The sequence below is a fragment of the Microcaecilia unicolor genome, chromosome 3, assembly GCF_901765095.1.
Source record: "Microcaecilia unicolor chromosome 3, aMicUni1.1, whole genome shotgun sequence".
In the NCBI taxonomy this organism is placed as follows: domain Eukaryota; kingdom Metazoa; phylum Chordata; class Amphibia; order Gymnophiona; family Siphonopidae; genus Microcaecilia; species Microcaecilia unicolor.
This window is the reverse complement of record NC_044033.1, coordinates 395,509,479-395,532,149: the sequence shown is the minus strand read 5'-3', so window position 1 is coordinate 395,532,149 and position 22,671 is coordinate 395,509,479. Positions and strand designations below refer to the sequence as shown.

Below are 22,671 nucleotides of genomic sequence, written 5' to 3'. Positions count from 1 at the left end.
CAAGATCATACACCTGCACAAGGCTGGAATGGGCTACAAAACCATCAGTAAGACGCTGGGCGAGAAGGAGACAACTGTTGGTGCCATAGTAAGAAAATGGAAGAAGTACAAAATGACTGTCAATCGACAAAGATCTGGGGCTCCACGCAAAATCTCACCTCGTGGGGTATCCTTGATCATGAGGAAGGTTAGAAATCAGCCTACAACTACAAGGGGGGAACTTGTCAATGATCTCAAGGCAGCTGGGACCACTGTCACCACGAAAACCATTGGTAACACATTACAACATAACGGATTGCAATCCTGCAGTGCCCGCAAGGTCCCCCTGCTCCGGAAGGCACATGTGACGGCCCGTCTGAAGTTTGCCAGTGAACACCTGGATGATGCCGAGAGTGATTGGGAGAAGGTGCTGTGGTCAGATGAGACAAAAATTGAGCTCTTTGGCATGAACTCAACTCGCCGTGTTTGGAGGAAGAGAAATGCTGCCTATGACCCAAAGAACACCGTGCCCACTGTCAAGCATGGAGGTGGAAATGTTATGTTTTGGGGGTGTTTCTCTGCTAAGGGCACAGGACTACTTCACCGCATCAATGGGAGAATGGATGGGGCCATGTACTGTACAATTCTGAGTGACAACCTCCTTCCCTCCGCCAGGGCCTTAAAAATGGGTCGTGGCTGGGTCTTCCAGCACGACAATGACCCAAAACATACAGCCAAGGCAACAAAGGAGTGGCTCAGGAAGAAGCACATTAGGGTCATGGAGTGGCCTAGCCAGTCACCAGACCTTAATCCCATTGAAAACTTATGGAGGGAGCTGAAGATGCGAGTTGCCAAGCGACAGCCCAGAACTCTTAATGATTTAGAGATGATCTGCAAAGAGGAGTGGACCAAAATTCCTCCTGACATGTGTGCAAACCTCATCATCAACTACAGAAGATGTCTGACCGCTGTGCTTGCCAACAAGGGTTTTGCCACCAAGTATTAGGTCTTGTTTGCCAGAGGGATTAAATACTTATTTCCCTCTGCAGAATGCAAATAAATTCATATACTTTCCACAATGTGATTTTCCGGATTTAATTTGTGATGTGCTATCTCTCACTGTTACCAATAACCTACCCTTCAATTATGGGCTGCTCATGTCTTTGTCAGTGGGCAAACTTACAAAATCAGCAAGGGATCAAATACTTATTTCCCCCACTGTATGTCTGCAAATAGTATTTACTTACACCATGAGCTATCCCAGTTAATTCATGTTCCATGTATGTCTCCACATATGTATGCACCCTAACGCAATACCATTTGTAATCCTGTTACACGGAAATGGCAACCGCCATTCCAGCAAATGTAAGCCACATTGAGCCTCCAAATTGGTGGGGAAATGTGGGATATAAATGCTACAAATAAAAATAAATAAATGGAAGTTGATGCAGGTTTCTCCCATGGGGATACAGGTCTCTGCTGTCAACTACTGAAGCAATCAGCCATGTTACACCCCACGGGTAAAGGAAGAGGAAGAAACACTAGCTGGCAGGTGTTGATGCTGTCAGTCCTGAAGGAAACCTATTCTGTTCTCCACTGCTTCTCTGCCTTTTGTACTCATATTGCTGCACCCTAGCTAGCTGCAATCTTATTAATTAATTAATTAATTTAGTTAGTTAGTTAGTTATTTGGAATTTGCTCACATTTTCAGCAATATTAGCTCAAGGTGAGTTACATTCAGGTAAATTAGCAACTTCTAATAAGTCAAAGCACTGGACTAGAGAGTGATGCTCCCTTTCATCTATGCATCACACAGGGAGGCCTGCATGTAAGAATCTCGTTGGCTGATGAGTTTTGAGTCCCCCCACCAGCAGTGGCGTACCAAGGGGGGGTGGTCCACCCCGGGTGCACGCCGCTGGGGGGTGCTGTGGCGCGTGCCTGTGGACTCCGACTTCGCTAACTTCGCTCGTTCGCTGCAGCTCCCTCTGCCCTGGAACAGGTTACTTCCTGTTCCGGGGCAGAGGGAGCTGCAGTGAATGAGCGAAGTTAGCGAAGTCGGAGCCCACAGGCACGCGCCGTGGCACCCCCCCCCCCAGCAGCGTGCACCCGGGGGGGGTGTCATTTCACCGAGGGGGGGAGATGTAATTTCGCAGGTGGGGGGGGGGGGCGCATTGGCAAGCCGCCCCGGGTGCAATCCAAGCTAGGAACGCCACTGCCCACCAGAACCAAAATTTCTGGTGTCATTCTGTGCTCCGATTGAAAATCCTGTAACCGACCCAGCAGTATGACTGTGGCTGATCACAGGGACTCTGTGGCATCCTTGAAGGGCATGCATTACCTGCATCATCTAATTACAGGAGGCACTCACCTCTGCATCACAAGGTAAACGAATTTCACTTGGTGCCCACATCCTGAATAAGGTGTATCAGAGCAGTCCCTATTGCTTCTTATGCAGTTGCTGCCTATCCTTCACATTATAATTATTATTATTTGTTACATTTGTACCCCACATTTTCCCACCTATTTGCAGGCTCAATGTGGCTTACACATAACACCGTAAAGGCATTCGCCAGTCTGCTGAGAATAAATACAAGCTTGAATTGTGGTCGAATGAGGTAGGTGTGTGTCAGGCATTGTGAGGGTCGAAGGGAGTGAAGGTTGTATATTAAAACTGTTCTCCACTACTCAATCGGATCTACAGGACAGAGTTCCCACCCTCCTTTCCCCCTCCCTCCCCCAGTCAAAAAGCATCCTCTACTGCCAAATGCAACAAATGTTGACTGAGGTATGCTCTGGTCCGTTTCCTAGGTCTGCAGCATTGTCCACTTTTACCCCAGCTAAGCTTCTGCCTGCCCCTTAGGCTTTTAAAGAATTGGCTCTAAGCATGCGGCATTGAGGCACCAAGTTATAGAATTGTCCCTTTATTGCCACGATCATAGGCCTTCAGGCATACTTAACAGTATCAACATTTCCAAACTCAAAAATGTTGAAATATGAAAGCAAATAGCCATAGTCTATCTCTGTCCTTAAACTTGGACAGGTATTTCAAATAACAAGAGAGTCCACCAGTACATCAGAGGAAGATTGAGAATGGAAGAAGCAACAGAATTTGTAAAGCAAAATAAGGTGAAATTATGTCATACCTGTTAATGTTCTTTCCTTTAGTTGGGCTGTACCATCCTGAACAAACGGGTGTTATCCCCACCTACCAGTATATGGGAGATAGAGAAAACTCACCAGAATAACCTGCTGGTGCTCAGTGGAAAACTCCAGTATGCATCTGCCAAGGCAGCAGAAGGTCCCTCTAGTAGAGCACACCCATGTCCCTTCAACCACTGCAGCTTTTTGTAATATAAGCCTCAACACCACATCTTTCCCTACTTTAACAGTTTGTTCTTGACTTTTGTTTTCCTTTTACTTTATGGGAGAAAAGGTAGAACATCCCAAGAACCCCAGGCCCAAGTCTTAGGACAGTATGGCCCAACTAGAGGAAAGGAGCATACTGGGTCAGACCAATGACCCATCTAGTCCAGTATTCTGCTTCCAACAGTGGCCAATCCAGGTCACAAGCACCTAGCAGAAACCCAAATAGTAGCAACATTTCATGCTACCAACTGCAGGGCAAGCTGTCGCTTCCCTATGTCTATCTCAACTGCAGACTATGGACTTTTCCTCCAGGAACTTCTCCAAACCTTTTTAAACCCAGATACGCTAACCGCTGTTACCACATCCTCCAGCAATGAGTTCCAGAGCTTAACTATTCTTTGAGCGAAAAAATATTGCCTCCTGTTTGTTTGAAAGGTATGACAATTTCACCTTACTAGTCACCTGGGTCCTACTATCCTACCAAGAAGGGGAAAAATGAGACCTCCTGATGGCTGTAACAAAGTCTGAGGGTCCTTTTACCATGCTGCGGTAAAAGGGGGCCTAAGCTAGCGTCAGTGCATGTTTTTGATGCATTCTAAAGAAATGGTCGTGCGGGCAAGTGAACCACTTACCGCCACCCATTGAGGTGGTGGTAAGGGCTCTCGCGCTAACCTGGCAGAAACTAGGCAGCACACAGCACTGCCCAGTTACCGCTGGGTAAACACCAGCACTACAAAAATAAAAATATTTTTGTAGCACTGGGGATGAGAACTACCACCAGGCTGCTGCACTAGCCCTGCGGTAGTTCCGGATTAGCGAGCGGTAAGCTCACATTGGGTTTACTGCGGCTTCGTAAAAGACCCTCCAAACGAGCTCTGGCCTGCACATCAATCCTGTAAATCTTCACAAAAGAAAAAAATGGACCTACAACCACGTCACCGCCTTACAGATGTCCTCTGGAGAAACTGCCTGGGCCTCCACCCAAGGGGTCACATGAGATCACAATCCAGAAGAAACCATCTTGTTTCTGCAAACATAATCAGCTTGAATAACCACGTTGATCCAGCTTACAATGGCCAGTTGATCCCTACAAGGGCCCTGAAAAAGGACAAAGAGGTGATCAGAGAGTGGAGAAGTGGCCTAGTGGTTAGGGTAGTGGACTTTGGTCCTGGGGAACTGAGGAACTGAGTTCAATTCCCACTTCAGGCACAGGTAGCTCCTTGTGACTCTGGGCAAGTCACTTAACCCTCCATTGCCCCAGGTACAAATAAGTACCTGTTTACAATATGTAAGCCGCATTGAGCCTGCCATGAGTGGGAAAGCACGGGGTACAAATGTAAAAAACAAACCCCTCATTTGTCACCTGCAAGTAAAGAAGTGGATATCCACCTTGTGAAGCCTTTGGATCAAAGTGTCCAGGGCAACCCACACCTCCTGATTCATATGGAGAAATCATCTTGGGCAGAAAGGAGGGCATGGTGTGAATAGACACCAAATCCTCTGAAAATGAGAGGTAAGAGTCCCAACAAGATGGAGCATGGAGTTCCGAAACCCTCTGGGCTGAGGTGTTTGCAACTAGGAAGACCATCTTCAGGGTAAGGTCCTTAACCGTAGCCACCCTAAGTGGTGCAAAAGGAGTCCTGAAGAGCATGGAGAGTACCAAATTCAGATCCCCAGAGGGAACAGAAGGCCGCACCAGAGGACTCAAATGAGTGACCCCTTTCAAAAATCAGGCAACATCCCTCTGCATAGCAAGGGAGATCCTCAGTATCTTGCCTCAAAAACGCCGCCAGCTGAACTTTCAGAGTTTAGCACCAGACCCTGGTCAAATCTTTGCTGCATGAAGTTGAGAATGTCAGGAACCTGCGCCTTCCAGGGAATCCATGAATGCTGGGCACACCAAGTCTTGAACACCCGCCACATCTGGACATCGGCCAGGGAGGTTGAAGACTTGTGGGCTTTGAGGAAAGTAGTAATTACAGCAGGCAAAAACCCTTTCCATGCTAGGCACTGCCTCTCAAGGGCCATACTGTAAGCTAGGAGGGATCTGGATCTTCCATTTCCACTGGACCCTGCCAAAGCAGGCCGCAACCCCCTGGGAAGAGAAAGCCACCAGCACACAGACTGCGTGCCACTGCTGGTAAGGCCAGTCTGGAGCCAGAAGGAGCACTAGAAGCTAACCTATCAGAAGCCACTGCTGAATGAGGGCATCTATTTCTGTGAGGCTGCATCTCACCTGCAACTGAACTAAAATGCCTCCTGCCCTAGCTCCCACTTCCCCGGATACAACAGGGAACAACTGATAAAGTCCACTTGGACATTGTCTTTGCTGGCAATGTGAACTCTGAAAAAGCCACAAGGTGAACTTCCATCCAGTGACAGAGAACAGAGCAGGGCCGCCGAGATAAGGGGCAAAATTTCCCCTGTCCTGACCGCCAAGGGGGGCCCGGCCATAAGCGTCCTCCCCTCAGCAGTGTTCCTACAAGCTACTGGCAGCATCAAAAAAGAAAGCAACTTGCCTCCAGCTGGCCTCAGACATGTTCCCTCCGCTTTGTCCCGCCTCCTCTGACACAACTACCTGTGTCCGCACAGGCAGGACACACAGCAGAGGAAACACGTCGGAGGCCAGGCAGAGGTAAGTTGCTTGTTTGTGGATGCTGCCCGCAGCCAGAACACTGCCGAGGGGAGGAGGGAAAGAAGAGAAATACTGAATGCAGCGGGGGAGTCAGTGGCGGCAGCAGCAGTGGGTGCATTTATTGTCCCGGGTCCAGCAGCATTTCTCGGCAGCCCTGCTCCAGAGCCACAACCAGGCTCCTTGTGCTGCCTTGCTTGTTGATGTATGCCACTGCTATGGCGTTGTCAGACATCATCTGTACAGCCTTCTCCCAGATCACAGGAAGGAACTGGTGGTAGATGGACTACAAAGCCTCCAGTGGGGATCACATCCATTGCGCTACTCTGCCCAAACAGGGTGCAGGGCAAAGTAGGAGGAAGGGCCTCACGGGGCAAAGCGTCATGCCTTACCCAGTGGACACCAAGTGGTGCAACTGGGGGCAGCAGAGCCACACTCCGCACTTAACCAGGTCTGAGAGGAACACTGGAAACCTGGGAGCAGCCGATAGGCTCAACCACACAGCCTGTAGAGTTGGGAGCAAGGTCAAGGACCAGGAGCACCAGCCTGAACAACCTACCATCTGCTAGAGAAAATATTGGAGTTTTCCACTCAGCAATGGTAAGTTCACAGGAAAAGATCAGCTGTCTCTACCTCTATCTGCTGGTAGGAGGGCATATCACCCACTTGCTCAAGACTGTACTGCCCAGACGACTAGGAGAAAGCTCATAAAAGAATTAGTCTAAAAAATAAAAGCAAAAACACATGGCTGAAAAAGAAACAAAAAATACAGCAGGAAATACAGAGTTACTTCTGAAACCACAAATACTACTACTACTTATCATTTCTATAGCGCTACTAGACGTACGCAGCGCTGTACACTTGAACATGAAGAGACAGTCCCTGCTCAACAGAGCTTACAATCTAATTAAGACAGACAAACAGGACAAACAAGAGATAAGGGAATATTAAAGTGAGGATGATAAAATAAGGGTTCTGAACAAGTGAACAAGAGTTAGGAGTTAAAAGCAGCATCAAAAAGGTGAGCTTTTAGCTTAGATTTGAAGACGGTCAGAGATGGAGCTTGACGTACCGGCTCAGGAAGTCTATTCCAGGCATAAGGTGCAGCAAGATAAAAGGAACGGAGTCTGGCTTTAGCAGTGGAGGAGAAGGGTGCAGATAAGAGAGATTTACCCAGTGAACGGAGTTCCCGGGGAGGAATGTAGGGAGAGATGAGAGTGGAGAGGTACTGAGGAGCTGCAGAGTGAATGCACTTATAGGTCAATAAGAGGAGTTTCAACTGTATGCAGAAACGGATAGGAAGCCAGTGAAGTGACTTGAGGAGAGGGCTAATATGAGCATAACGACACTGGCGGAATATTAGTCGTGCAGCAGAATTTTGAACAGATTGAAGAGGAGAGAGATGGCTAAGTGGGAGACCTGTGAGAAGCAAGTTGCAATAGTCTAAGCGAGAAGTGATAAGAGTGAAAGGAAAGGGCAAAATTTGGTGATATTATAGAGAAAGAAATGACAGGTTTTAGCAGTCTATTGAATATGTGCAGAGAAGGAGAGGGAGGAGTTGAAGTTGACCCCAAGATTACGAGCTGATGAGACAGGAAGGATGGGAGTGTTATCCACAGAAATAGAGAATAAAGATCAAAACCTACCAGAAATCATCAAGGGGAGGTGAATTTAAACCTAAAGATGAAAGATTGATATTTGCAGCTCTGGATAGTGGACTACAGACGAGATGGTTCACAGTCAGCTTAGAAAAAAATGGTTAAAAAAACACACACACAACAAATGCTGATTTGGAGCACTGAACTGGAAACAGTCTTGCATCATCACTGGGTGTGTTGTGCCGATGTCCTAAAAACTGTATACATAAAGGCACAATTAACGTAGCATGTCTCATCCACTAGAAACTATGTAAACACTTAACATTGCTATGACAGAGCAACAGTGAGATTACAACCCAACAAAACTGAGGAGAATGAAGAAGTTGTAATTGCTTGGGATGTTCCTAGTCCCATGGGTAAAAAACCTGAAGCAAGAAAAGCAGACTGTGGGACTTATTTTCAGTGAACTTAGGGCCAGATGCACTAAACTTAACGAGCCAGCAACGTGGTTTATAAACTAGTTCTAGCCAGTTTAGCGCACAAGTAGTAAACCGGGACATGCACAAAAGGGTTCTCTGAGCCATTTTCCTGTCACGGTTGCAGCTAACGAAAACGGAATGCAAAGCTATTATAATGTGCTAATCTATATAATAATTGGTCACTCTGCTTCCCTGGATGGCTGGCTGGCTGGGTTCGTAATAGCATGCAAAAGAGCTGACGTCAGCTCGCCTCCAGCGTTCCCTTCCCTCTGTGTCCCGCCCTTGCGGAAAGACAAAATGACATCAGAGGAGGGCAGGACACTGAGAGGGAAAGCAAGGGAAGGCTGGAGGCGACGCAAGCCGAGCCTGCCGCCGCTGCAACCTGAGGTAAGATGAACGGCTTAAAGGCAGGGCAGCAGGAAGAACACAGTCACTGGCCATGGAGGGGAGGGCAGGGGAGGAGAGAATTGCTGGAAATGGATGGGATGGGAGGGCAGGGCAGAGGAGAATCGCTGGACATGGAGGGGAGGGAAGGGGAGAGAGGAGAAATCGCTTAGACAAGAGCCTTCCTAGGGCCTGTTTCATTTTTCACAAAACGGGCTTTGTTGCGTGTTACTATTATAATGTGGATGCAATGCGATGTACTGCCATTTCCAGTTCCTACCTTTACCATGGAAATTTTAACGGGAGGTCTGGACCTGCCAGTTCTTCATTATCGCAAGTAGGAGAAGGGGAGAAACAAGGCAGGGAAGATGGAGCACACACAAAAAAAAAAAGTACACCAGCTTACACGCAGCTTTCTTTGCATGTATGAAAGCCGTGCCATGATTCTTTTTGCAAATGACATTTTACTGGCAAGAAATGAGGGGGGGCAGGAAATGTAAAGAATAAAAGTTGTTTCTTTCTCTATAATATTAACAAAATTCACCCTTTCCTCTCCGAGGACGCTACCAAAACCCTTACCCACACCCTTATCACCTCTCGCCTAGACTACTGCAATTTGCTTCTCGTTGGTCTCCTGCTCAGCCATCTATCTCCCCTTCAATCTGTCCAAAACTCTGCTGCGCGTCTTATATTCCGCCAGAGTTGCTATACTCACGTTAGCCCTCTCCTCAAGTCACTTCACTGGCTCCCTATCCGCTTCCGCATATGGTTCAAACTTCTCCTTTTGACCTACAAGTGCATCCACTCCGCAGCTCCTCAGTACCTTTCCACTCTCATCTCTTCCTACACTCCTCCCCGTGAACTCCGTTCGCTGGGTAAATGTCTCCTGTCGTCCCCATTCTCCACCACTGCTAACTCCCGGCTTCGTTCCTTCTATCTCGCTGCTCCCTATGCCTGGAATAGACTCCCTGAGCCAGTACGTCAGGCTCAGTCTCTGGCTGTCTTCAAGTCTAGGCTTAAAGCCCACCTCTTTGCTACTGCTTTTGACTCCTAACCATGACTCTCTTACTCAACACCCTCACTTATCACCCCTACCACTGCAAGTTCCCCACCCCTAGCTGTCTGTTCGTCTGTCCAATTTAGATTGTAAGCTCTGTTGAGCAGGGACTGTCTTTTCATGTTCATTTGTACAGCGCTGCGTAAGTCTAGTAGCGCTATAGAAATGTTTAATAGTAGTAGTAGTAGTAGTAATGGTGACTTACCAAAAATGCAAGGAAGACAAGGGTCAAACAGCTGCTGCTGGGAAACAGCATCCCCAATGCATAGAAGCACAACAGAGAGGGGCTAAACTAATTGGACAGTGTCAGCCTGGGATGTCCCGCCCACTCACTACTAGAGGAGGACACCAAGAAGTTCGGATCCAATCAGCTCACAGCTCTAGAGCAGGGGCGAGACAGTGCCTGCCGGTGCCGCGCTTTTTTTTTTTAACATTTCTCGTCCTACGGTCCTTAGCGCCGTTAGCGCTTCTTCTTTTTTTGTAGCGCCGGCCCTGCTGCTCAACAGGAAAAGCAGCAGTGGCCGGCAATGGGGGCTGGCGCTGGCATGCAGGGCGGGCCTCGTCGAAGAAAAGAGGGAAAACATGGAAGGATGGGGAGAAAAAGAGGGAAAACAGATGGAAGGATGGGGAGAAAAGAGGGAAAACAGATGGAAGGATGGCAGAGAATGAGGGAAAACATGGAAGGATGGGGAGAAAGAGGGAAACATGGAAGGATGGGGAGAATGAGGGAAAACATGGAAGGATGGGGAGAAAGAGGGAAAACTTGGAAGGATGGGGAGAAACGAGGGAAAACAGATGGAAGGATGGCAGAGAATGAGGGAAAACATGGAAGGATGGGGAGAAAGAGGGAAAACTTGGAAGGATGGGGAGAAAAGAGGGAAAACAGATGAAAGGATGGCAGAGAATGAGGGAAAACATGGAAGGATGGGGAGAAAGAGAGAAAACATGGAAGGATGGGGAGAAAAGATAGAAAACAGATGGAAGGATGGGGAGAGAAAGAGGGAAAACGGATGGATGGGGAGAGAGACTCTGGATGGAAGGATGGGGAGAGAAAGGGGAGAGACTGGAAGGATGCAGAGAAAGGTGAGAGACTGGAAGGATGTGGAGAGAGAAGGGACACTGAACAGAAAAGGGTAGAGTGATACAGAGACACTGGTTAGAAAGAGGGAGAAAGACATTAGATGGAAGGATCAGGAGAGAGGATAGATGGATGGAAGGATGGGGAGAGAAAGAGGGAAGACGCTGGATGGAAGGGTAGGGAGAAAGAGGTGACACTGGACGGAAGGATGCAGAAAGAAAGAGGGGAGACTACTGGAAGGATGGGGAGTGAGAGGGGAGACTGGAAGGATGGGGAGAGAAAGAAGAGAGCTGCTGGATGGAAAAGGAGAGTAGTGAAAGACTGGAGAATAAGAGGAAGGGGCATGGGGAGAACAAGGGTGAGAAAAAGATGAAAAGCCATAAGTAGACGAAGGAAATTAAAGAATGGATAGTAAGAATGAATTAAATCAGGACAGAGAGAGAGAGAGAGGGGCAGAAAAATATTGAAGAAAGCAAAGAAAAAGGAGAGAAAAATGAGAAATGGCCAGGAAACCCTGGCAGAAGAGTTAAGCGAAAACGAAGGAAAGCAGAATCTAGAGACTGGGAGCGACACAATGAGAAAAAGTAAATGGCCATACAAGAAAGGTAAAGAAAATAATTTTATTTTTAATTTAGGATAAAGTAATATGGTACCTGTGTTAATGAAGTTTCAGAGACCAATACTTCCTTCCTTAGGTCAGGCGAGGATACCGTAACAGCATTATACTGACCTGAGGCAGGAGGTTTTGGCCTCTGAAAGCTCATTGAAAAGGGTGTTAGGCTATTAAATAAATTTTCTGAAATCTGATGCACTGAAAAGCAGCACTTTACCCTGTGTGACAAATGCATCTGACTAGCGTGACTAAATTTTGCTGGGGGAGGGGGGTAGAGAGAAAATTTTGTGCCCACCCACTTTGGGTTCAGGCCCACCCAAAATTGGCAGTCTGGCTACGCCACTGCTCTAGAGTGATGTCATCAGGGAAGCCCTGCAAGGAGGAGGAATTGGGACAGCAGCCAGCCAATGAGAGTCCATCTTCAGGGAGATGGGCGTTCCAGGATGGCAGCCAGCCAATAGAAGGAAGCAGCAGGAACTGCTGGGGTGGAACCAACCAAGCCCTGATGCTGATTCCTCAGAGCCTAGAGCAGCAGCAGCATATTCTAGGCTTTTTCCACTTTTTCCCAGCAACGGGAGGCAGGGAGCCCCAACACAGGTCTGTCCATCCAAAATAAACCCCGCTTTTGTGCTTACAAAAAAAAAAGGGCTACATCTACTGCTTTCATACACGCAGCTTGTCTATCTGCCTGACCCCTGTGGGTCTAGCAGAGAATGGGCAGCTCCAAGCTCCACAGGGTCTGTGGTGATAAACAGTGGAACTATGTTTCTATTCGTAGTTCTGTTTGAGAGAGTCCCCACGCAGGCGTATGAGCGCCAAAACACGACCCATGTCTGATCTTTTGAGTAAAGGATTCTTGATTGTTCCGTTCCTAAAGGCCCTTTTGTGCTTTCTGTGTTGTGTTTATTTTTGGACCCTCTCTTTTTGCTACAGTCCGACATAAGCCAGAGACATGGAAGACTTCCAAGAGCGAAGCAACATAGAAACCACTGCAGGAGAAAAACCATACTTTTCTAAGCGCCTCCTGTCCTTGGCCAGTCTGTAAGCCAGAAGGGATCCAGATCTTCTATTTCTACCAGCCCTTGCCAGAGAAGGCCCCGACATCTGAGCAATATGAACGGGCCGTCCTCCAACAGGCACACGAGGTCTACATATCATAGCCGGTAAGGCCACGCCAAAGCTACTAGCAAGACCAAACAAAGTTGACACATAATCCTGTGCAACAAGCTTGTCTGCTGGGAAGACAGGATACCACCCATGTGTGCAGAACAGTGTAGTTACACACTAAGGAAAAGGTGCTGAAATATGAAAGTACTATCTAATTAAAGAGACCTATTATATATAGTGTGGAGATTATTATTATACACAATTTCAATATTATCTCAAAACACTCTCTCATATTAATTTTCATCAATAGGCAATGCTACCACTTTTCAAACTCCAATATTCATTCATCACTGAGCCCTTTTTTTTTTTTAAGTTAAACGGGGATCTTCAGAGTTTTTGACTACCTCCACCATCCAGGAACCTTGTTCCAATAGATTAGTAGTGGTGTTCACATCGTCATTGATCCACTCACATAATTGATTTTTTTCAAAAATTTATAAATTACTTTTTTCATAAAGTTCTCATAGGTTAACATCTTCCAAAAAAATCTTTTTCAACTTTTTTCAAATTTTAACGTTAATTATAGTAGTATCACTTAGCTTTAAGCGGCTGTAAGCAGCGATTTTTCTCCCAGTTTAATCCTCCGCCCACATGGCCAGGTTTCGAAATTCTTCATCAGGGAAGAGGTTCGCATTTGTATGCTTGCTTCCGCGTATAGAAAAAAAATCAATTATACGACTGGATTAATGACAATGTGAAAAGGGCTCAGTGATGAATGAATATTGGAGTTTGAAAAGTGGTAGCATTGCCTATTGATGAAAATTAATATGAGAGAGTGTTTGAGATAATATTGAAATTGTGGAAATATGAAAGTAAGCATCCAGAATCCATCTCCACTGTTAAACTCTGACAACCATCCAATGAGCAGAAAGAATGAGTGAGAACCTACTAGTACTAAAAGGGAAGGAAACAACAGAATTTGCAGAGGGGGGAAAAACACTTTATGAAATCAAATCAGCAAATGAGGAACAGTGGATTATGGATGAGAAGGTTTACAGCAGGGGTGTCCAACCTTGGCCCTCATTAGGTTGGGTTTTCAGGATTTCCCCAATCTATTTGCTTACAATGGAGGCAGTGCATGCAAATAGATCTCATGCATATTCATTGGTGAAAACCTGACCGGATTGCGGCCCTCAAGGACCAAGGTTGGACAACCCTAGTTTACAGCAAGCATAGAAAAAGCTAGTACAACACTGAACAAGACAGATATGGTTTCCACATCTTCTCAGCCTGCCTGTAGACCAACCATATCGCTAGGCATCCAGCTATCACTTCTAACACTTTTCGAGTGGAAAAGTAGCCTAATGGTTAATGCAATGGGCCGAGAACCTAAGAAACTGGGCTCGATTCCCACTGTGGTTCCTTGTGACACTGGGCAAGTCATTTAACCCTCCACTGCCTCAGGTACAACACTTAAGACTGTGAATCAACTAGGGTCAGAGAAAGTATCTGTATATATTATATATAAACTGCTTTGGTTGTACCACAGAAGAGTGATACATAAAATCCATAACCCTAACACAGAATTAAGGGCAGATCTTACAACCCAATCTCACCAGTTTGACCTTCAGAGCTTGGAGACTGAGCAGGGATCGAATAGATTCACTCCTTTTATCTGAACAAATAACCCAAGTTCTCCTAGCATCCAGAAAACCAGACACACATGTCATATTACTGTGGCAATGTTTCTCCATTTGCACTCAAACACAATATGAAGTCACCATATTTCTGCTCTCCAACTACTGTTCTTTCCTACCTGCTTCACTTCTTGGATTTGGGACTTCAGACATCATCTCAGCTTACTACTCCCTTCATCATGGAAAACCCCTAACTACTCTCCCAATTATCTCCTACTTCATGAGAGGTCTTATGAATATCAAACTGTCGGCGAGGACCCCACCACCAGGATGGGACCAACATGGATCACTCATTTGAAACTTTGACATCAGCTTCAGCAAAGTGAAGTTTCACCTGGAAAACAACCTTGCTAATTACCATCACCATGGAAAAAAAAAAGGAAAGAGATCTGTAGATTCAGTATGAAAGACCTGGAAATGGTCAATCCATCTCACAGCTGGCAGCAAAACTCTGATGACAGAAAATTTCTATACAGGAAAGCACAATAAAGTGGCACCTCTCATCCATTGAACACTTTATAAACAGTACATCATTGCACTGAAAAAAACACTGGGATCATTACCCTAAACAAATTATGGAGAATGATGAGGCTATGATTACCTGGGACATCCCAATTCCACAAGGATGGAAACAAACAGCCCAAACAGGAAGTAAGAGCTTCAAAATAAGTTTATTGTGTGTTGTGCTTTGTTGCTTTGTGGAAGGTGTGGAACCCTTTACTTGCCGTTCTTGACATCCCAATTCCAACCACTAAAAAGTTGGATTCAAAGAAACTGGACTCTGGACATAGTAGCAAAGACAAAAACACCAGAACAGCATTGATCAAAGAAGTGTCAGTCCGAAGCAATTAGTCTATGAATTACATACAGAGAGAAAAGATCAAGTTCCAAGAAATATAGTCCAAGACCATGAAAATGTGAAAGAAGGATACAGAAATATTCCCCATCCTTTTGTGTGTTACAGGCTTGAATTAAAAGAATTTTCAAGTACACTAGATAGAATATAGCATACAGTGGTGGAAATAAGTATTTGATCCCTTGCTGATTTTGTAAGTTTGCCCACTGACAAAGACATGAGCAGCCCATAATTGAAGGGTAGGTTATTGGTAACAGTGAGAGATAGCACATCACAAATTAAATCCGGAAAATCACATTGTGGAAAGTATATGAATTTATTTGCATTCTGCAGAGGGAAATAAGTATTTGATCCCCCACCAACCAGTAAGAGATCTGGCCCCTACAGACCAGGTAGATGCTCCAAATCAACTCGTTACCTGCATGACAGACAGCTGTCGGCAATGGTCACCTGTATGAAAGACACCTGTCCACAGACTCAGTGAATCAGTCAGACTCTAACCTCTACAAAATGGCCAAGAGCAAGGAGCTGTCTAAGGATGTCAGGGACAAGATCATACACCTGCACAAGGCTGGAATGGGCTACAAAACCATCAGTAAGACGCTGGGCGAGAAGGAGACAACTGTTGGTGCCATAGTAAGAAAATGGAAGAAGTACAAAATGACTGTCAATCGACAAAGATCTGGGGCTCCACGCAAAATCTCACCTCGTGGGGTATCCTTGATCATGAGGAAGGTTAGAAATCAGCCTACAACTACAAGGGGGGAACTTGTCAATGATCTCAAGGCAGCTGGGACCACTGTCACCACGAAAACCATTGGTAACACATTACGACATAACGGATTGCAATCCTGCAGTGCCCGCAAGGTCCCCCTGCTCCGGAAGGCACATGTGACGGCCCGTCTGAAGTTTGCCAGTGAACACCTGGATGATGCCGAGAGTGATTGGGAGAAGGTGCTGTGGTCAGATGAGACAAAAATTGAGCTCTTTGGCATGAACTCAACTCGCCGTGTTTGGAGGAAGAGAAATGCTGCCTATGACCCAAAGAACACCGTCCCCACTGTCAAGCATGGAGGTGGAAATGTTATGTTTTGGGGGTGTTTCTCTGCTAAGGGCACAGGACTACTTCACCGCATCAATGGGAGAATGGATGGGGCCATGTACTGTACAATTCTGAGTGACAACCTCCTTCCCTCCGCCAGGGCCTTAAAAATGGGTCGTGGCTGGGTCTTCCAGCACGACAATGACCCAAAACATACAGCCAAGGCAACAAAGGAGTGGCTCAGGAAGAAGCACATTAGGGTCATGGAGTGGCCTAGCCAGTCACCAGACCTTAATCCCATTGAAAACTTATGGAGGGAGCTGAAGCTGCGAGTTGCCAAGCGACAGCCCAGAACTCTTAATGATTTAGAGATGATCTGCAAAGAGGAGTGGACCAAAATTCCTCCTGACGTGTGCAAACCTCATCATCAACTACAGAAGACGTCTGACCGCTGTGCTTGCCAACAAGGGTTTTGCCACCAAGTATTAGGTCTTGTTTGCCAGAGGGATTAAATACTTATTTCCCTCTGCAGAATGCAAATAAATTCATATACTTTCCACAATGTGATTTTCCGGATTTAATTTGTGATGTGCTATCTCTCACTGTTACCAATAACCTACCCTTCAATTATGGGCTGCTCATGTCTTTGTCAGTGGGCAAACTTACAAAATCAGCAAGGGATCAAATACTTATTTCCACCACTGTATATAGGTAACCTATGAGCTCTGGAAAGTGGTTCTCGATAGTACAATGCAGGTACTGTGGTGAGCAGCATTATGTAAAGCTGAGACAGATCAAATTCCACATACCCTGGCTTAGGAGTGAGGTTCATTACTGTCATGGTATGTGTGACATTAACAGTACAGAGAGAGTGGGAAGTGGACCAATGACTCCAGGAGAACGGGAGATAAGATTTCAAAGAACCACTTTATTCAATGACTCGACACAGAAACTGTGTTTCGGCCACAGGCCTGCCTCAGGAGTCTTAGATGATCCTGTGGTTAAAAAGGAGATGGATCTCTGGATTGAGTGGTCTTTGGTGATCCTTGTACTTCCAAAAAAAACCTTGAGGTTGAGTGGTCTTGATAAAGACCTTTGTGATATTTTGCTGGCGTAGCGTCTCGATATGATCAAGACCACTCGACCTCAAGGGTTTTTTTGGAAGTACAAGGATCACCAAAGACCACTCAATCCAGAGATCCATCTCCCTTTTTAACCACAGGATCATCTAAGACTCCTGAGGCAGGCCTGTGGCCGAAACACAGTTTCTGTGTCGAGTCATTGAATAAAGTGGTTCTTTGAAATCTTATCTCCCGTTCTCCTGGAGTCATTGGTCCACTTCCCACTCTCTCTGTACTGTTATATTTACGTGGGAGTTAGTGTTCATCCACTTAGGTGGATTACTCTCTCCATGTGTGACATTAACCCATTTGGAGGCATTACACCCCCCCCCCCCCCCCCCCCCACAGCAAAATTATATTTTGCTAATAAAAACACCACTTCTCCATTTTCTTAAAAGATAAACATTACCGATTACCTGAACTTCATACATCTACCCTCCTCTGCAGTATGTTAAAGGTAAAGTCATCAACCTGGTGATGCCTCAAAATGATTAACTAAAGTTTCGTTACGAACTAGTGCCTTAAATACAAACCAACCAGCTGGGATAATTCCCCTTTCCCACTACAAGCCCTATAGTGACAGCAAATTTAAAACTTTGCCACCAGTAGGAGACATGCCGATTTACCTGTAAGCTCCAGCCAAACTCACAGAAATCTTGTTTCAGGGTGTATCAATTAATCACACCTAGACACTGAAGTGTCTCTCTCAACTGCGTCCATAAGTACAAAAGTATTGCCGCACTGGGACAGACCAAAGGTCCATCAAGTCCAGCATCCTGTTTCCAACAGTGGCCAATCCAGGTCAGAAATACCTGGCAAGATCCCAGAAAACTCAATACATTTTATGCTGCTTATCCCAGAAATAAGCAGTGGATTTTCCCCAAGTCAATTTAAAAATGGTCTATGGACTTTTCCTTTAGGAAGCCGTCCAGACCCTTTTTAAACCCTACTAAGCTAACCGCCTACCACATTCTCTGGCAACGAATTCCAGAGTTTAATTACACGTTGAGTGAAGAAATATTTTCTCTGATTTGTATTAAATTCACTACTTTGTAGCTACATCGCATGCCCCCTAGTCCTAGTATTTTTGGAAAGCGTAAACAAATGATTGACGTCTACCCGTTCCACTCCACTCATTATTTTATAGACCTCTATCATATCTCCCCTCAGCCATCTCTCTTCTCCAAGCTGAAGAGCCCTAGACGCTTCAGCCTTTCCTCATAGGAAAGTTGTCTCATATCCTTTATCATTTTTGTTGCCCTTCTCTGTACCTTTTCTAATTCCACTATATCTTTTTTGAGATGCTGCAACCAGAATTGAACACAATATTCGAGGTGTGGTCGCACCATGGACCGATACAAAAGCATTATAACTTCCTCACTTTTGTTTTCCATTCCTTTCCTAATAATACATAACATTCTATTTGCTTTCTTAGCCACTGCAGAAGACAGCAGAGGATTTCAACGTATCATCAACAACGATGCCGAGATCCCTTTCTTGGTCAGTGATTCCTAACGTGGAACCTTGCATTACGTAGCTATAGTTCGCGTTCCTCTTTCCCACATGCATCACTTTGCACTTGCTCACATTAAACGTCATCTGCCATTTGGATGCTCAATCTCGTAAGGTCCTCTTGCAATTTTTCACAATCCTCTTGCAATTTAACCACTTTGAATAACTTTGTGTTGTCAGCAAATTTAATTACCTCACTAATTATTCCCATCTCTAGATCATTTATAAATATGTTAAAAAGAATTGACCATTTAACCAAGGTTGCCAGATGGGCGGTTTTTGCTCCCAATTGGGCAGCTTTCCGTAACCCGCTGTGGGAAATTTTTGCCTGCTGCGGGTTGCGGTTTTTTGGGCAACTTTTATTTGGCCGGGTGGGTTTTCTTTTTTCGCCGTCTGCAGTTTTTCGCCCCACGGGGGCATGGTTAGTGATGTTGGGGGTGGTGGTTAATGACGGCAGGGGCGGGGTTGATGATGGCGGGGGCGGGGTGTGAAATTTTGGGCGGGTTTCAACTGGTTTAATCTGGCAACACTGCATTTAACCCTACTCCCTGTTTTCTATCTTTTAACCAGTTTTTAATCCACAATAGGACAGTACTTCCTATCCCATGCCTCTCCAATTTCCTCTGGAGTCTTTCATGAGGTACTTTGTCAAACGCCTTTTGAAAATGCAGATACACAATATCAACGGCTCGCCTTTATCCACGTTTGCTCACCCTTTCAAAGGAATGTAATAGATTGGGGGCGTAGCTACGGGTGGGCCAATCTCGGCTCAGCCCCTCCCAAACGACGATGACTGGAACGGCGACTTTTACCTGAAGTCGAAGCGACAAACAGGCGGGCAGCGCTGCGGTAGTAACAGCAACAAGGAGGCAGGTTCGACTCCGTCCTTCGCTTCCCTGCCCTCTGCGTCCCGCCTTCCTCTGACGTCATTTTCTTTCAGGCAGGCGGGACTCTGAGAGGGCAGGGAAGCGAAGGACGGAGTCGAACCTGCCTCCTTGTTGCTTTTACTACCGCCGCCTGCCTGCCCGTTCGTCGCTGCAACTTCGGGAGTGGAATGGAAGTGAGCCAGCTTATCTTGTCCACTGTAAGTAAGGAAGACATGTAAAATCACTGTTTTCACTCCCCCGCGCAGCCGTCGCCATTCACTTAAAACACAGCAAGCAAACCTGTGAGCTGCTGCATCCACGTTGTCGTTCTTTACAGATGGCTGGGAGATGCTGCGAAGGGGGAGAGATGGGGGGGAGACGCTGGATAGAAGGGGGAAGGGGATGGACAGAAACAGGATGGGCAGGGGAGAGGAGAATTGCTGGACAACAGGGATTGATGGAGGCAGTGGCGTAGGAAGGGGGGGCAGTGGGGCAGTCCGCCCTGGGTGCACACGCTGGGGGGGGTGTTGGCTCGCTGATTCCCTGCTCTTTCTGCCCCGGAACAGGTTACTTCCTGTTCCGGGGCAGAGAAAGCAGGGAAGCAGCAGAGCCGACGCAGCTCCCAGTGACGTGCACTGGGGGCGGATCGGCCCTCCCGCCTGCCCCCCGCTGAAAGGTAGGGTGTGTTTCGGGGGGGGGTGCGCAGCGGCGACCCGCCCCGGGTGTCAGGCACCCTCGCTACGGCACTGGATGGAGGGGACAGGGGAGAGAGGAAATTTGCTGGAGATGGATGGAGGAGAGGGCAGGGGAGAATGGAGAGTTGCTGGACGGAGTGGAGGGCAGGGGAAGGAGGAGAATTGCTGGACATGGATGGATGGAGGGAAAAGGGGAGAGAGGACATTTGCTGGAGATGGATGGATGGAGGAGAGGGCAGGGGAGAATGGAGAGTTGCTGGACATGGAGCGGAGGGCAGGGGAAGGAGGAGAATTGCTGGACATGGATGGATGGAGCAGAAAGGGGAGAGAGGAAAACTGCTGGAGATGGATGGATGGAGGAGAGGGCAGGGGAGAATGGAGAATTGCTGAACATGGATGGATGAATGGAGGGGGCAGGGGACAGAGGACATTTGCTGGATATGGGTGGATGGAGGAGAGGGCAGGGGAGAATGGAGAGTTGTTGGATGAATGGATGGAGGGAGGGGAGAGAAGTCAGGAAGGAGATGCACATGGATGGAGGGGAGGGAAAAGAGGAGAAATGCTGGATATGGATGGAGTGGAGGGCAGGGAAGAGAGGAGAAATGTTGGACAAGGATGGAGGGAAGGAAAGACAAAGGAAGGAGATGCACATGGATGAAGGGGAAGGGAGAGAGGAGAAATGCTGGATGTGGATGGAGGGTAGGGAAGACAGAGGAAGTAGATGCACATGGATGGAGGGAAATGAGGAGAAATGCTGGATATGAATGGAGGGCAAACTGCTGAGTAAGGGCTGGTTTGGAACACGTTGAGGGCAAATACTGAAACTCGAGGAAGGAAAGGGACAGGGCTACAAATGGTAGACAGGACACATAAGGACACAGGAGGATGGTGGTCATGGTGAGAGAAAAAATATCAAATGGAAAGAAGACACTACATAAAATAGAAGACACTGGGACCAAAGCGAATAGATCAGACAACAAAGGTTGAAAAAAGTATTTTATTCAGAATTTATTAATTGGAATATGTCAGCTTTTGGAAATGTGCATCTGTGATATTTTGCATGTAAGTTTCAATTTTTCTGGTATTGCTGCATGCTGAGTCTGATTTCTATGGGTTAACTTTCCAGTTCAGTATTTTGCCTTCATATTTTTATTTTTTTGATTTCTAGTTCCTTGTGTCATGTCTGTTGTGTCATGTGTTTTTCATGTCTGATCAAGGTGCAGTATTCTGCTAGCGTGTAGTATTTGCAGCCCTTTTTGTTTTGCTTTTTTTCACGAGGTAGTGTATTGGTGTTTTAGAGCCTAGTGTAATTACAGTTCTGCCTTTTCAAGCATAAGGTTGTAGCTCATCCTGTCCTTGGAATTAGTGCTGTTATGGTTTAGTAAGGATATGAGTGTGTTTTTGCACAAGTTTGTGTATAGCATTTTGCAGTGGAGAGATTGTGGGATAATGTAATTATATTTAAAAATATCAATTTTTCCATTAAGTATAGGAGTGTGGTAGCCGTGTTAGTCCACTCTTAAGGTTATCAATAGAAATCAAACAAAATAAAACATGGAAAAGAAAATAAGATGATACCTTTTTTATTGGACATAACTTAATACATTTCTTGATTAGCTTTCGAAGGTTGCCCTTCTTCGTCAGATCGGAAATAAGCAAATGTGGTAGCTGACAGTGTATATAAGTGAAAACATTCAAGCATTACTATGACAGTCTGACAGGGTGGGAGGATGGGGGTGGGTAGGAGGTATGCATGGGGACATCAAAGCATATCATTGATATTCTAACAGGATGGGTGTGGATAGGTGAGGGGTGGGGTGATCAACAGAGACATACAGCTTTATGGTTTATAATGGGTTAGGGTTTATGTATGTGGTTATACTGATGCAGGGCAGCTGTTGGGCAGACTACTTAGAAATCCATCATCAAGTGAATTCTAAGGCATTATTTTGTAGGATCCCAAGAGACACTGCTCATACTTATATAGACAGTGGGTGCCCACCCATATTAGCTCTGGGCCCACCCAAAATCTCAGGTCTGGCTACGCCACAAATGTTTTACTATTACTTTCTTGAAGAACTTTTCTCTGCTTTAAGGACTTGAGTACTGTTGTAAGGTAACAAAATGCAAGGTGAGGGCTGGGCAATGATGTTTAAGTTGTTGAGGTTAAAAGCGAAGGCAACAGTTGTGAACGGATCTTTTCAAATCCGACTTGCTGCCGAAGAAGACCCAAAAGTCGAGTTAGGAAAGATAAAGCAAACCAAATCACGCTTACCATGAAACAAGTGAATCAATTCTTTCGAGCAAATCTTAATCCAGAGTCTGTATATCAGAGTAGCAGCACTGTCCTGGCTCCTGGTAATCGGGAAAGGAAGGATCGTGTGCGGGGAGGTCAGAGCCTAGCAAAGCATGCACTGGTTTCAAGTTACTGTCACAGGATTGAGGGAGGCGAGCAAAAGCAATACTTTTCCAGTCCCAGCCACCTCAAACCAGCAGATCTGCGCAAGCTTTTCCTCCCCCTCCTCTTGCATCTCCCACAAAATCGCCACCGGTCTCCGCCAACAGATGGGAAGATAAGAACCAGTTTCT

At 46.3% G+C, this 22,671-nt stretch overlaps 1 protein-coding gene across 1 annotated transcript in view; it reads right to left on the bottom strand.

The window, feature by feature from the left end:
• The window catches only part of LOC115467051 (L-threonine 3-dehydrogenase, mitochondrial-like), a 69,326-nt gene extending 46,889 nt beyond the window's left edge, over positions 1 to 22,437 (bottom strand). The window contains exon 1 of the mRNA XM_030198717.1: positions 22,358 to 22,437. The gene's annotated coding sequence lies outside the window, so the exon portion shown is untranslated. The remainder of the gene's footprint in view (positions 1 to 22,357) is intronic.
• Positions 22,438 to 22,671: the final 234 nt, after the last annotated feature.